This window comes from Falco cherrug, chromosome 1, assembly GCF_023634085.1.
Source record: "Falco cherrug isolate bFalChe1 chromosome 1, bFalChe1.pri, whole genome shotgun sequence".
Classification (NCBI taxonomy): Eukaryota; Metazoa; Chordata; class Aves; order Falconiformes; family Falconidae; genus Falco; species Falco cherrug.
The window spans coordinates 100,496,438-100,512,873 of NC_073697.1; the positions used below are offsets into that span (position 1 = coordinate 100,496,438).

A 16,436-nucleotide genomic window follows, 5' to 3' on the forward strand; every position below is an offset into this window, starting at 1 on the left:
TTGTTCTTCAGAAACACGATGTCATTCAGCAAAATCAAGGACTGCAATGACTGGTCAACACACTATCTAGAAACTTTATGACTACAAATCAATGCCCTCCATCTTCCTATGATCTTGAGAAAGCACAGAAAAGAAAAAAATGCCTCTTTACTGAAAGGCAACAGTTCAGACACTTAAAATGTTAACACTTATTATTAAGGGGGGTGGAAGAAAAAAATAGCAGTGCAAAAAAAAGCAGGACCAAAACCCAAACAGTGGAGACACCAAGAACGTGGAAGCTCCTGCCTGTGAACAAACACTCATGTGGAACACACCCCCAGGTCCAGCACACAACGCTAGCAGGGACGCAGAGGGGAGGTGAAGGAAAGCGTTATGTGGCTGCTTAAAGTGACATTCACAAGCTTTAGCACAGAAGTGTATTTTTAACCACAAATGAACAGCGCAGGTTTTTTAATTTTCTGGTAAGTTTCAAGGACAGAAGCCATAGAACACATCAAAATGAAGATAAAACAGTAAAATAAACACGTTTAAAAAAAATGCAGACCGTGTCAAAGAATATATGGTACAGGCAGCTGACACAAAAATGAGAAGGAATGAAAGATCACAGGTATGTTCTTAACAGCTACTCCAGACCTGAGAACCTAGGCATGAGCACCTGCCTGCAAGCACCCAGACCGAGAACCTTGCCTCAAATCACACCCACCTAACCACACTCACACCAGTATTACAGCAGTCCCAGTGCCTGCTCCAAATTTCTCAGGGCATATCCAAAGAAGGGATTTTAACAGTATTTTAGTAACCCGAGAATGATCTCACAGTGAACTTAGAAACATCGCCTTTCCAAAGTTATTACAAAGAAGGTTCCTTTGACTGCAATCTGATCCAAAACAAAACCAGAACACAGAGTTCTCCCAATTCCCCACCTCTGACCATTCTTGCCCCCAGAATATGACACAGCAACTGATTGCTGGATGCCCCTGGAAGGCACAAGACACATTCACTGACTTCAAGAGGCACGGTAAGTTCTGCAGCTACTGGGAAATCTGCTGAGCTGACTCCATCACTGGCCTTTTTGTTGCATATCTGCAAGTTCAAATAGTGGCACAATGCTGTCATAAAAACAACAGGTAACTGGCACCGGATCCAGAATTTCTGCAGGAGGAATCCCATCTGAACCAAATCATTTACAGAACAGGAGACATGCCAATCCAAGAAGCTGAATGTAAGGCCAAATGTGTCTTCAGCTTCCTCAAGTCAGTGGCAAACTTGGCAAGTTAAATCAAAAATCCATACATCCCAGTAACTTCCATGAGACAGCAGCCAGTGGAAGATGCTTCAGGAATGACATAGGCACAAAATATCATTTCTTTTCAGTGTCCAGTAATCTGTGGTTTAGTGACTTGATTAACCAACAGAAGATCAGATGCCTACTCAGTGAAGATGACTGGGTGTTTTTTTCTTTGGTTTCATTGCATACAAACCAACTAGCATACCATGGATAAAAAATACATCTGAACTACTGGATACATACTCTGCACAGGAATCACACTGATCAACCTGAATTCCCCTCCCCAAGAAGTCTTTGGATTCAAGAGCCAAAGGGATAAAAATCAGGGTGAACAAAAAACCAGATATATAGGATGGGAGAAGAGACCTGGCCAAAACTGCCCAGTGTTTAGGCAGCACATGGCCTGTTTGTTTCGCAGCAAGATGACCAACCCTACAGATTTTGATGCCTAATAAAAGCCAGTTCAACTTATTATAAACTGTCCTGCACATTGGTTTAAAGCCAGTATTGGTTAAACAGTTATAAATTACCTTCTGTTAATTAGATTGTTTAAAAATATACACTCATGCCTTAAAAAGTTTTTTTTACTCCAGCCTCCTCTCCAGTATGCTCTCCAGATGTAACCAAGAGCACAGCCATCGGACCTGGCCAACAGTACATTGTCTCATTACTCTTCAAAGTCAAGTTCCAGTATTGACACTCTCTCCAACTTCTCAGAAGTTACTACCCCTGATCTCAAACATGTTCGACAGCTCCACAACCACAGTCCATCAAGCATCAAGTGGCCATCACACTCCAAGCAATGCCAGGGACTTGGACTGACCCCCCGGCAGGAGCAGCTGAGCAGGAAGCTGCCAGACAGCCAACTGCCCAAATGGCATCCTTTTGCCTTCCAACATGTGCTGTTATCAGTTTTAAAGCTCTCCAGATGCTAACCTGCCATCTGCTTCATCACCTCCTTCTCCACACTCCTTAAGATGTTCTCAAAATGCCGAGTTTAGGTGCCCCTTCCATATTCACAGGCTTTTTCCACACTCCCATCAGCAACTGAGTTGTGGTGGAACCAGTGTAATTAACAAAATGCTGAGATGCAGGTCTCCAGAACAGAGCTGCCTCACAGTATTTGAGGGAGCCAACATAAGCAGAAAATGGAGCAGGCCACAGTTTACAAAGGTTTTAAAGCAGCAAGAAAAATCCAGACTACAGCAGCCCTGAGCATGAGGTAGGCAGGAAAGCTGAAGTCGCCCTGCCCTGAGAACCTGTGGGAAGGCTCCAACTGTCCCGAGGTATGATGATGCTTCTAACTCATCAGGAGCAATACCACAGAGTTCAACTTTACAGTGTTATTAGAAAGGTCATAACAGACATAAGAGACAAGCATTTCTAGAGCCAAACTGTACAGAAAAGATAGGAAGACCTTTAACCTTGAAGTCACCATTTTCAGCATTTTGAAGATGTACTAAACTAGAACTACAGCTCTTACATTTCAAAAGCAAAAAGAAAAGAAACTCAGTGGAGCTGAGATGAGACTTTGAGACAATTTGAAAAATATACTACACTGCTGCCCCCAGAGCCAAGCCTGTGCAAAAAGTGCCTTAGTCAACCATACATCTACAGTACAAAAAAAACCTGATTGAAATTTAACTGTTTTCTACATTGTGTGCAACAGTCCAATGTAAACAAACATGACACAATGTGTGATCATTGCTTTACATGTATTTCACATATTCTTTAATGTATCACAATAATCTCTAAAGATACTACATGCTGGTTTAGGAAAGAATACCAATACACATTCCTAATATTCAAGGCCAAGTATGAGAGAAAAGGCCTCCTATTTTTTTGTAAGAGATGTCAATAACAGGGCCTAATACACACTCTCATTTCATTTTTGCATGCACAAAAACAGTGAATTCAATCATTACAGCTGCTAGTCTACCCTAGCCTTTTACCCCAATATAGCGTGCCTTAGGGAGAAGGAAATATGTATTTCATCTTAAATAAGGCTTCAGCCTCCCCATCCACCTCCCTGGATTTCATCTTCATGTGTAAGCACCAACATGACAGCAAGTACTTCATGTAAAGCACTCAATCCAAACTGACATCTGCAGACATGTTTCTTGCATGTGATTACAACACAGCACACAAGAAAGCTTCTCCTGTCCAAAACTAACCCTCTGTACTCCAAGCGCAGAGCAAAGGCTCTGATGGAATCTGCAAGCACTGCAGAAGCAAAAGGAAGCACAATTCCAATATGTTTAACAACTGAATTAGCATAATGCTCACCATGCAGAAACCAGTTTCCCTGACCTTCTTGAAATGCCAATCTGCAACTACCGATGAGTCCTTCCTATGTGTACTGTGATTCAATGATGTGAATGAAGAAGTCAGGAAAACATCTGTTTCCCCATCAAGTTTAGTGACAATAGGTCAGACATGCGGAACCTCTCCTGCAGCCTCACAGAACCGTGTAGCTATAGTGAGCATCTCTCTCCTACTAGGTAAAATTCTACTTAGGAGAGTAAGAAAAGAACTTAAGTTGTATTAAAAACTCTACTGTAATCAAATCAGTTCATTTAATCTCTCCTTTGCAAGCAGTAAACACAGTAAATTTTTAAAATACTCATTTTGTGAAGAACATAAACTGAACATTATGACTTGTAAGAATTACAAGATACATAAATTCAAACATGTTTTAGAAATACTTAACATTATTTGCATAAATTTACATATTTTCTTGGACATAATTGTTATTGTAGGCTTGAATATGCAAAAGAAAAACCCTGTATCATTTGTACATGTGTACTGCAAGAATAGGATGATATACTCTGCAACCATCATATCACTTAAAATATTTTAAGGGCAGATTATACTAACATCTGACATTTTACAGAGCCAACACAGCAAGAGCACTGTTTGACAACAAATAATAAAAGTAACATTTCTTGTAAGGTCTCTAAGTAAAGGAACGAGCCAGCTAAGCTGCGCAACTTGAGCATAAATGCCTGTTTTAGAAAGGCATCTGTGCTCGTTTTGTTCAATGAAGAATTCTGAGTGTTCTCATGAAATATCAAACACCAATTATGGCGGCCAAAAAATTCCAACCCTGTTTAAAATGTATCATGGCTTTGCTGGGCCGAATGCTTTCCTTACAGATGAGACAGCTTTGTTCATTGAAAGCCTTGTATGGTTGAACATACTTGCAGCAGATACACAACCCTCTTAAATTTTGGCACAACTCACTCCCTACTAAGAGTTACTGATACTATGGCTGAATTGAAAAAGCAACCAGGCTTAATCCAGGCTGAAGTCTGAGCTCATTAAAAGAACGGAATAAAGACAAACTAAAGCCCATTCCTGTTTATGTCTTTCAAATTCTCATCATCACTGTACAATAAAGATCACCCTAGTTTTACAACAGGAGGAATAACAAGTTCTATAACACATTTATTAATAGCACTTGTTGAAAGGCACAGAAAGCATGTATTTAATCAATACTAAGACCAGAAAAAACAGTCACTATGAAAACATAAACAGAAGGGGCTGATGTGTATGGCAACAACATTGTTTGCATCAGCAAAAGCACACACAAACACTCATATTCCCATACGCTGAAATACTGGCAGCTTTTTGACTATTAGAAACTATGAAGGGTAAAATTGTTTTAAACTACTAGAATTAAAGAAAAATAACAAAACAAGAAGATTAGCATCTTCACTTCTTCACCTCTTCTTCAATGTGCCAATCCCATGTATTTTAGATTTAAACCACAAAATGCAGCTAATTTATTTTTCTTCTATTTTTGCCATCTATCTCATCTGCACCCAAGTGCCGCTTCTGCAGCAAAGTTAAAGTTGTCTATTCCTGGCCTGGCCTAGCTCAAAGAGCACACACGCTTCCCAGCAATGCCAGAGCTCTGCAGACTCCACTGCCGAACTGTAACTGGGTCAAGCCGGTGGCTGGAGTTAACAGGCCACTCTGCTCACAGCAATTCTCTCCCCAGCCCCCAACCAAATTAAAGGGGTATTCTGACCTGGAAAAAAAACACTTGGATCTCCTTGTTACTCCACATTGAAGTTTACACCAGTTATGTAAAATAAGTAAGAACTGCACCAAAGCTAGAGCCATTCGTACGCTGCATACATACACTCTTTGAAGAAACTGTGGGAATGCACATGCACGTTTTTTCCCTCTAAGTGAAAACTGTGCAGATAACCAAACCTTCAGCAGCTGAATTGTTATCTTTCTCTACTTGTTACAGCAGGCTAATGACCATCCTGACTCATAATTACTACAATAGTAAGAAGCTTTCAGTTCTACTCCTGCAAGACCAACACTTATCTTCTTTCAGGCATGCAACAGCTTTATTATAGGCCAAAACTGAAAGTTTTGGCACTTAATTCCGATAAGAACTTTTAATGAATGGCTCTGTAAGCAGCTTTAAAAAAGCCCAGATTCCTCCCCACCACCCCCCGCCCCAATGTTTAAGTGCATGTTCATAGGACATGACTCTAAAACAAAAACAAGCAATGTTTTGGATAATAAACCTCTGTAGTCCTAGACTGCTCAGACTGCACCACCACAACCACACAAGCCTAAGAAAAAATTAATTTCCTCTCCTCAAGCATGTTTTGTAGAAATGAAGAGTATAAAAAAAAAATTGACTCCCATTGTTTCAAGGTAATTGTAAGGTACTCAGGAATTGTGAAAACATGTAACCAACGATCGCCTATTTATACAGATGCATTGAAAAATAACCCCAGCTTGGAAAGCTGTTTGAAGGCTTCCTTGTCTGCAGAGGTTCCAGCATTACATATTCTCAGAACAAACCAAAGACAGTGTAAAGCAACAAAATAGGCCACCTTTGTTTAAGAAAAGGATCTCAAGATTAAGCTGTTTACAGCTAGATTATTTATGCCTAGGCCTGAAGAAAATCATCACCCAGTAGACCTACATATATCCCTTTCTGATCAGACATTCAGGTCATACTAGCATAAATTGATATCCATTCATGAGAAAAAAAAGGAAACATTACTAATTTTTTTTTTTAGCCAATAGCTGCAAAATGTTAGAATAGTCGTCCTACTGAATTCAGTGTGTTTTGCCAAAACTCAGTACCCAGGTTTTCTTAAGAATTTGGTTTTCCTGTCACTTAACAGAACCTAAGATATGAAAACTCCACTGTGCATAAAACCACTTCACCCACAGAAGCCCATTGAAGGCAAACAGTAATTGACTTGCAATGTTTTTTATTTCTTACTTTTTTTAAAAGTATTACTAGAACACAGCTTCAAAAGAAAGGCCAGAGTTCAGACAGAAGTTTACATATGCCCTTCAAACTTACTGAAAGCCAATCAAGGAAAAGAAAGCAGACAACTTTCATCTCCTTCAACAAGTGCAGCATCTCCTCAGAAGCAGCTCTTCACAGTCATGTCTCACTGGAAGCATGTATACAGGCAATCCAACAGCAAATTCACGTTCATAATTAGGAGAAGTCTGTACATTCAACTGCATAGGTGAATCTAGTTTATCAAGCATGATGTCTTTCAGTTAAACTATTACATCTACCAGGTCCATGGTCGTTCAGAAGGTTGTGGTTAGGATTCAAGACTAGTTTGCCACAGAGGGAATCCCACAGCTCTCCTGACCCCATTATTCCAGCCTCTTTGGCTGCAAACCCAAGACAACCTCGCGGCTGTTTATACCACAAAGGCTACCTCTGCAACCAGGGGAGTCTCCATTTAAATAGCTTTCAGAGGCAAAAGCAAAATGTTTGTGGCTTCTTCCATATGATGTCTTTGAGTGATTCCTACACAGAGAACAAAAAACACACCTAACACATTGCAACATTCTCAGATTCTAGTCACCTTTGTGCATCAAACACGAAGTAGTGATACAGATTGTGCTCACAGCATCACTGAAAGCTTCATGCCTGGGCTTGCAGGATTAAGTAGTTTACTTCAGTCTTGGTTTTACAAACAGCTCAGTGAATACAGTATGATCTCCTATTCCATGAATGTCTCTTTAAAGTATTGAATAGACATAATATTTTCCTCCCAAAAGCTACCTGCTACTTGAGAATTGAACAAGGAGTCCCAAAAGGCTGTGCCTGCATCAAGAAATAAATTAATAACATAAACTAGCAGAAAACCTAAGACACTGAATACCTCCCTACAACCAACAGCATTGTGTACATCTCCCAAGCTACAAAAGTGAAAGAAAGACTTCCAACTAGCATTATTCATATCCTCTTGCAGCAAGACATCCTCTAAGCAGAAATAGCTTAAAAATAAGAAAAGAATAGTGACATTACATGTTACTGGATGCAGAACATTAAAAACTTGCATTTAGACATGCACATACACACACACCTCTTTTACTAGTGAAATTTTTAAATAACTACACAGCATGACAAACTCATTTGTCAAAGGAAACTTCCCCCGCCTAGTGACCAGCACCAAGTTATCAACTTTTTATGTACTATCAATTTCAGAAAACATACCAAGTCTTAGACAAAGATCTTAACATATGAGACTCCTCAATAACAAACCAGTACAACTTTTAAATACATGAGCAGCCAAAATTAGGAGGAGAAGTAGTTTTCTGCAACCACAACCATACTGTGTCCCTAACTGACACGCTTAAGAGTAATCCTCTCAAATATGATCCCGAGTCCTGTGCTCCTGATCTGCAGAGTATTCCCCACAAGCACTGTGGTCTATACTGAAATTGTCAAAACTATGGAAAGTTTTCTTACTACTATTTAAAAAAATCAAGGACAGGAGAAAAATCACCAGGAGTTCTATCAACTTGATTCTGACAATACTTGGAAAACCCGCCAGAAGACAGAAAACTCCACGACCAAAGATCAAAGACTAATCCCAAGGAAAAGACTAGGCAGCAAATGCAGCAACACATTCTTCACCAAGGAGAGCAAGCTCACTTTTTACTTTACAATAACCAAAACACTCTGAGAAGGGAGGCGTTGAGACTGGTTTCAAAATTATCTAGTAGCCAGAGAAACAGAAGCAATGAATGGAGCAGAGTCCAGGGCAACACCCAAGCAAAATCACAGAGCCCCGTGAAGCAGCCCAGGAAGTATAATACCTGAGCTCTCCCTCTACCTTCCACCTGGGACCTGCTGGTCAGGACTCACTTCTTTCATGTGTGGTCTAAATTTTACCTTCAGTCCATGGAGCAGTAAGGGCCAGCAAACTTTTCAAACATAGAGCTTAGAGTCTGAATTTCTTTCTTTCAATAAAATTTATTTCCAAGTTGTAACTGTTTTTTTTTTTTTCCTGTGGGAGAGATCAGGCACACAGTATATTACTACTTTCAGAGGTGTCTGCAGACACACCCTTGCTCAAGTAGCATCCAAGGTGACAGTGCTACACCTGGTTGGAAACAGTATTAAAAACTTTTTTTTAAAATAAACACACAACACAATCATCACTACACATAGCTCCCAGACTGGCAATGATCAGAGGTAATGAGTTTTTTAATCATCAGACATTAACATTTTCTTAATATATTGGTATCTAGATAGTTAAAAGCCCAGGTAGATGGGTACTCTGCCCTTTCTCCTCTGGCCGTTAAGACAGGCAGCCTCTAGAACCACAGGCGAGTACAAACCTTGGATAAGTGACATTCACATTGTTTACTACCATATATAAAATGAAATAGTAAAAAATGACAAATACAAGTATCTAAATTAGAAGACAGTCCTAGATTTTGACTTCTTAAAGGAACTTTCCATGACATTCTAAAGTCACTTTGTTCTATGTCTTATATATATTGGAAAAAAATTTAGTTCAGAACTAGTTCAGAGCATCATCTGAAAAAGAAGAGACTAAAGTTTACAAGTACATCTTCAAAACTATACACCTATCAAAAGTGATTTACATCTTCTATTTAAACAGGATTCCTACATCTTTAATTACTCTAAAGCAGAAAGGCTTTATAGATTTACTTGCTAATAAATACCTTTGACTTTTTTTACAGAAAAAGGCATAGCATACAGTGAAGAAAATCCTACCAAAAAGTTTATAAATTCTTGAAAGATTTTTTGGAAGAAGTCTTTACCTGGATTAAGCTGCCAGGCACTTCATTTGCATTTCTGCCACACATTGTCTGCTTCCCTACCTCACCCTAAAAGCATCACAGGAAAAGAGAGAAAAACAGGGGTCCTTAAAAAGATGCAAAGCCTTCTAATTTACGGAAGGGAGACAAGGACAAGAAAAAGAAAATACAAACAACCTTCAATTCTGGCAAAAAGTACCTCTGAAGCAGCTAAACTACTTCACAGTTGCCCTGGAAACATAGTTTACCTCTTCAGCCTACCATGAAAATTGCCTGCAATTACCACAATGGAATAAAGCATCAGTTTTGACAAAATATCAATTGCTATATGCTGCAATTTAATGCAGTACCAGTATTTTATGATGAGCAATACTTCATCTTGAATAGAATTATATTACTAGCCACTGAAGAACCAAATCTGTAGGTATAATAAAAGGTTACGATAGCTCATAATGGTATAGAAGACCTCTGCCATCTGCCAAGTGTGATTTCCTTTAATCCCATTCCTCACACACAAATCAAAATCACACGGATTACGCCACAGAAATAGAAGTCAAGTCAATACCTGAATCCGCAAGATTAACCTCCTACCTTGAGATGGGAGAAATGCAAGAACAGTAAAAATGCTGCAAAGAGACTAAGGAAGATAAAGCCTTTTACATGACTCGATGCAATACCACACAGGAAATACAATGATTTCACAGATTAGCTTCACCCTTTCAGAATCCCGATTTTGCTCCCTCCCAAATCCAAGCGCAGAACTCCATGCAAATTCAGGCAATCGGGAACTGACCTTCAGTGTGATCTTTTGGATCAACTGTTTCTACCCATAAACGGAGCTCCTCATCCCTCCATCCACACACAAATCACATTTGGAGTTCAGAAGAAAAATGGACAAATGAGTTGCATAACAGAAGACAGCAATACAAATCTGTCCACCCAAACGTCAGAGACGCTTCTAAAATAAAAACATACAGACATGCACGGGCTGAAATGCCAACGAAGGTATGTGTAACTGCAATTAAAAAGAACCAGCGTGATGGCACTTAAAACTTAACTCTAGAGAGCAGATACATTTCCGAAGAGACCAAGGCATGAGGGAGTCACCACATACCGCGCTTCTGAACGCCCGTGTCCCTTCTGCAGGCTGCTGTCAACCCAAGCAGCAGTCGGAACGGCTGTAAACTCTTAAGGGGAGGGGAAGGGGGGTGTGGGGGGGTGTTGGAGCATCTTTATTTGGCCGTTTAAGAATGCCAAGCACATTATCATCACTAATCCTGAGGGGAACAGATAATTGCAGCGCTTACAAAAGTCATCTTGGATTACAAAATAAGGCTCTAACCTGCAGTGTTCGCCAGCAGAGCATTACACCCATGAGCCATCAAAATCACCACGAGAAGTACCTGCAGCCGCCCCCCCGACACCGAGCCGGGAGCACCCAGAGCTCCTCCTTTGTGCCTCGGGGCGCAGCACGGGCACACGAGGACCCAACTTCTCCCCGCGCCCTTGGCTCTGACGCAGTGAAAAACCAGCCGCCCGGCGAGCCCAGCGCCACCGGGACGGACCGCGGGACCCCCCCGCAGGCCGAGCCCCGGGCTGCGCTGCCCCCCGGCTCCCCGTGTGCGCCCCCCGCCGGGAACCGCCAGCCGCGGGAGGGGCAGCGCCGCCCCGGCCCCCCTCCGCTTCCCCACAGCCGGCTCGGAGGGCGGCCCGGGCCGCCGCTCCCCTCAGGGCGAGAGAGCCGGACCCGCCCGGTGCCTCAGCGGGCCGGGCCGCCTTTGTCCCGCCGCCCCCAGCGCGGTCCCACGCCCCGGCACTCACCGGGACCCACCGCCGGCACTTACCCTCACCGGGAACGGGAGGGGGAGGCGCACCGGCTCGTCTCTCAGGGGTGCCGGCGCGGGACGGCGCCGGCTCGGCCGCAACGGGGAAGTTGCTAACTAAGTTTGAGCGCGGCGGAGCCCAGCGGCCTGCCCGGCTGAGGTGATCGGCGGCCGGGCACGGCCAGACACCCCCACCCGGGGGCGGGGCGGAGCGGGGGCCGCCCCCTCCACGCTCCCCGGGACGAGGGGCTGCCGGGGGCAGCGGGCGGGCCGCGGCGGAGAGGGGAGGGCCGCGCCAGGCCGCCCCGCCCCGCCCCGGCCCCGCCGCTTGCCGGGCTGCGGGCGCTGCCGGCCCCGCCGCGCCGCAGGGGGGGGCCCGGCCCTTCGCCCCGGTGCCAGGAGCCGCCGGGCGCGGCGCGCGCGCAGCCCGGCCCGACCCCGCGGGAAGCGCCTCTGCTGTTGCCATGGCGACCGCGCGGCTCCGCCGGGGTGGGCGGGGCCTCCCGCGCGCCGCCCGGTGCCCCTCACAGGCGGCTCCTCCCCTTCCCTCCCTCCACCTGCTCCCCGGTGGGCACGGGCGCGGATTCGCGTCCCGGCTGCGGCCCCCGCCGCCGTCCCCTGAAGGAGAAGGCCGCGATGAGGACAGCCGCCCCTCAGCGCGCCGCCGCCCTGCTTCCTTACCCTCCGGACGGCACGACCCCCCGCCCCTACGCCCAACCTCCCGCAGCCCCCCGGCACCTCTCGTTTCCCCCGTGCGGGTGCCGGTGGGAGGCGCCCCGGGCACGGCAGCCCTTCCGACTGAGCTTTGTGCCGCCATGGTTCGGGCCCTCTGCCTGGGGCAGCAGCGAGGGACACTGTGAGAGCCTCCCCGTTCCCCCTGTCAGACCGGTGGCCGCAGCCTTTGCAGGGTGGACAAATGGTGGCCTGGAAGGTACAGGGGCCCATCCAGGGAACATGCCTCCTCAGACAGGGGTGTGTTTCTCCTCAGACTGGGGTGCGTTTCTCTCCAGACTGGGGCACATTTCTCCTCAGACCAAGGAACGTTTCTCCCCAGACTGGGGCACATTTCTCCTCAGACCAGGGAGCGTTTCTCCTCAGCTTCCCCCCCCACCCTTCTCAAAAGTCACTAAATCTGCTTGCGGGCCCCTCGGTGGCCCATCCACAGCCTCCAAGACTGTGCCACAGCTGTAGCAATTCAGATGTTCCAAATGCTGCTTTTCCTCATTACAAAAGGTGTGGTTGTGTGACAAAGGAGTCCAAAGTCAGCTTCTGAGGCAGGGCCGGTGCAGAGGCTGGTGACTCGCAACAGGCGGGCAGTGAGCGAAAGGAGGGCCTGGCAGAACCGCAGTGGGTACGACAGCAGCAGGCCCGAGGGCTCATGCTGTGCAGCACAGGGGAGAGGGCAGTGCCACACATCCTCACCCCAGCTCTCAGCAGCACCTTGAAAGGTCAGGCAGCAGGTCCCGTGTCCCTGCCACCAGTGGGGAACTTGCTATTCTAACATTAACCAGCCCTCGAGGGAGGGAGACAATTCAGATCCCACCTCCTTTGCAGATGTTGGGGGTCCTGAGCAAATCAAGCTGATTGATCTCTCTGTGACGCATTCCCAAACTGCACAAGGGAGGTGGCATTTCTTGGCAAGCCTTAGCTATATGGGTGCACAGTAGCTGCCTCTTAGCAGGTGCATGGATGGGTTTCAGGGCAAAAGCACCCAGCTCTGCATCAGCTGCAGGAATAAAGCAGCATGCCTCACCTCCTCTGTCCCCGCCCTTGTTGTACACGCCCACATGCCATTTAAATTAAGATCCCTTTCCCACAGACAGCTCCCCTGCTCCCAAATCAGGATAATATATGTGTTTTCCCCACCTTAGCAATCCTTTTATCTTCACCACACAAGCAAACACAAAGGGATCCCAATTCCATGATTCATTTGCCTTTCTCGTCTCCAGAAACCAAGACATAACCCATCCCCTCATTCATCCACCCCCCTCAGCACCCTTCCCCAGCAAACTAGCAGCTGCAACCTCTGCACCAGCACCCACTCTGCAGCTCAGGCTGTTGCTGGTGACTGGTACCTGCCCATATGGAAAAGGCTGATCCGTGGCTTAGATCAGTGCCCCTGCAAAGAGGGTGTTACTGCACACCTCTTTGAAGTGGTTCTTGTTCCACCCATGGCTTGGGAACCCCTGCTCTAGTACGTGGGGCATTCAGCAAGTAATACCAAACAATGAAATCGTCTGATCAGTTATTCAGGAGCCACTCTAATGGCAGCACCCTCCACTAAAACACCTACATGCGGCGACATAGCCAGAGATGAGAGAACTGGCCAAGCCGGGCTCTGGAGGGTATGTAGCCTCTGGGAGGCTGCATTCAAATAGACGACTTCAAGAAGAGCAGATGCATTCCCAAGAAGCTGCTGCCTTGTTTCCCACTGTCTGAGGAGGAACCTCAGCGTGTGCCTCTGCAAATGCCCAGGGAGATGAGACCTGTGAGCTTCAAAGTAGCCACAAAAACTCTTGATGCTTCAAGCCCCGGCAGGCCAGAGGCAGCAGCTGCACCTGTGGGATTGCAGAGCTGCAGGGTAGATCCAGTGCCGCAGAGCAGGCCTGGTCTCGACAAGCCTCCAGTGCAAAGCTGCAGGGGCCGTATCCTCACCCTCAGTCAGACCCTGCTGCCCCGGGGACACCCTGACTGCGTGGAAAAGGGAACGGCTGTAGTAGCGTGGGTTCAGCGCAGAGCGGGAAACCGTGGGACCTGCAGTGCTGCTGCGGGGAGCCGGGTACCCCACCGGTGGTCACACTCAGCCCTTGCAGCCCAGCTCTGGCACCAGGCAGGAGAACCACCACCCCATCGCCACCCAACTGCTGCAGCTCCTTGGGCAAGTACAGGACCTAGCGCCTGGCACACAGCCCTGGCTCCAGGAAGGGTTTCTTCCCCCGTGCTCTCTCCCTGCCTGAGACCCCACATGAACCTTGCTACTGCTGTGTTTATTAGCCAGTATGGGACTATAGTTAACTGCAATCTAGGGGCAGAGTTAAACGCAGAGTTCTGTTCTATCACCTCATGTATATAAATTAGAGCTGTAATTCCACCCTGCGGTGTGGATGGCAATAGCAAACAGACACTGCTAGACCCATCTCACACAGACATTTGAGCTTTGAACCTTTGGTTTATGATTTCACCAGAACCATCAGTGCGATGATGTGCAAGCAATAGAAAGTGAAAAAGTGCTTGTACTTGGGAAAAAATGACAGGTCCCTTTATCTATGAGAAGTCTCCATTTTTTAAACACAAACATTCTTTGCCATCAAACTGACAAAAGGCTCTGCCAGGCTGATGCACCAGTTTACCAGCAGCTCCACTTCTCAGATCGGTAATGCCAATGTTTCTCCTCTCTATCATACAACTAACTTCCAGGGTGGGACCTTTTCAGAATTAAACTAAAAATTGTGTAAAACGGTGAAAACCAGCAAATGTTTCATGTACCGGCAGGGCTGCTCGGGTGATCTGGTTCCTCTCGCATAGTCTGTCAGTGCCCTATAGTGGAGAAATGGGTTAATTGCATACGCCACATGGAGCGACTGCCAAACCTCTGTTACACTCCCGCAAACCCGAGGTCAGGCCACAGGAGCCGGTGGGGAGATCCCAGGCAAACACCATCACCGCTGCACAACAGCAGCTGCCTTGGGCCTCCACGGGGCCGAAAGTCTGCTCCTGTATCAGCTCTGCCATAACGGCAGCCAGACTCTGCCCAAAGTCACTGGGTGCAAGGGCAAGGTTCCCTCCTTTGTTCTAGCCATTAACAATCTCCATCCATCTCCTCCTGCTGAGCAAGTTGCTCCTGTTATGAAGAGGTGGAGATGTATGCAAAAACACTTCATCTGGATCTGGGGAACAAGCCTCTGCTCTTTTCAGGTCCACATGGGTTTGAAAAGCTCTGGTCCTGAGCAGTGAAGCACTTCCATGTCCTATCTTGCAATCCTCTGTGAAGTTAGTGCTCCTGTGAAAGCCAAAACTATCAGTGAAGGTTCAGGATGAGGCCCTAGGAGGAACTAGCCAGCAGGTCCCTGTGCTTCTCGGGCATTAAGTACTGCAGGAAGGTGCTCCACTGCTGACTACAGATAATCTGCAAAAAGGAAGGCAGAAAATCCTTCTACTCCCCATCACCATCATGGTAACAGTCCTTAAAAGCTCCTTCCCCACCTCTTTATGTTCATCCACCACGAAAATCAGTGCAGAGCTACACAGAGAACGGCAAGTGCCTGGCTCAGAGCACAGCAGAGGCCATAGCCCTGGCCTTTCCTGATAAAAGCCCCACTGGCCACAGGACTCCCCATTGCTTCCTCTCCCACCCCCAAGTTTGACTCCTGATTTAAACAGGAGCAGGGCTGGGAGAAGGAATGCAGGAGAGGGAGTCCTGGTGTAAGGGGAAGGGTCTGTAAAACACAGTCCCGTGTCAGCTGGCTCACTTTGGCCATCACTCATGGCCTTGCAAAGGTTGAGCTCTGTCAGGGTGCTAAGCAGCCCTGGCTGCAGGCCCGGAAAGGGCATCACCCATCCAGTGGGTGCACAGTGCTTGCAGGATTATCCCACAATATATACAAAATACTTCTTCCTCCAGAAAGGCAAAATTCAAGGAGGCAGGGGTAGTCAAACCTCAGCTGCTGAAAGCAGCTACAGCCAGAAATCCTGACAAAACCCCAAGGATAACTGGGCATCACATTTGTATGTATAATGCTGTTCAGTAGGAAGGAGTTGTTAAGATTGAACTGTAGTGGAGGTTTTATTGCATCAGAGTGAAAAACTGGTGGGTGTGGAATTTTTGCCAATTATGTAATCTCTGGCAGTTTTGCCTCCAATGGTTTGGGGGAGCACACAGCACCCATCCTGGTGGGAGGCCTGCCCTGTGCTATCAGCAAAGAGCACATGGTCAGATGTGTGGGGACTGTGGGGAGAACAAAGGGAAGCAGATTTCCTGGGAGTCTGTTTTTGTTTTCCCAAGCAGAAGAGTGACTCAGATTTCAGCTCGCACTCCTGTAACTCAGCCAACAACAACATGTTGTTAGTCAAAGTGATAAAGGCAAGTATCTTTGTTCCATTTGCTGAACTCATAAAAGCTCAAACTTGTCCACCCAACAGCCAGCTCAGTCACTAAACCAGAGACCATGGGCTGAACCCTGAGCACCCTCACAGTGACAACAGCATCTTGCTCCCAAACAGCCTCCCTGAACTGCTGGGCGCTACTC

General features: G+C 46.3%; 1 protein-coding gene across 1 annotated transcript in view; it reads right to left on the reverse strand.

The window, feature by feature from the left end:
* The window catches only part of KIAA1671 (KIAA1671 ortholog), an 87,191-nt gene extending 75,831 nt beyond the window's left edge, over positions 1-11,360 (reverse strand). The window contains exon 1 of the mRNA XM_055712112.1: positions 11,212-11,360. The gene's annotated coding sequence lies outside the window, so the exon portion shown is untranslated. The remainder of the gene's footprint in view (positions 1-11,211) is intronic.
* Positions 11,361-16,436: the final 5,076 nt, after the last annotated feature.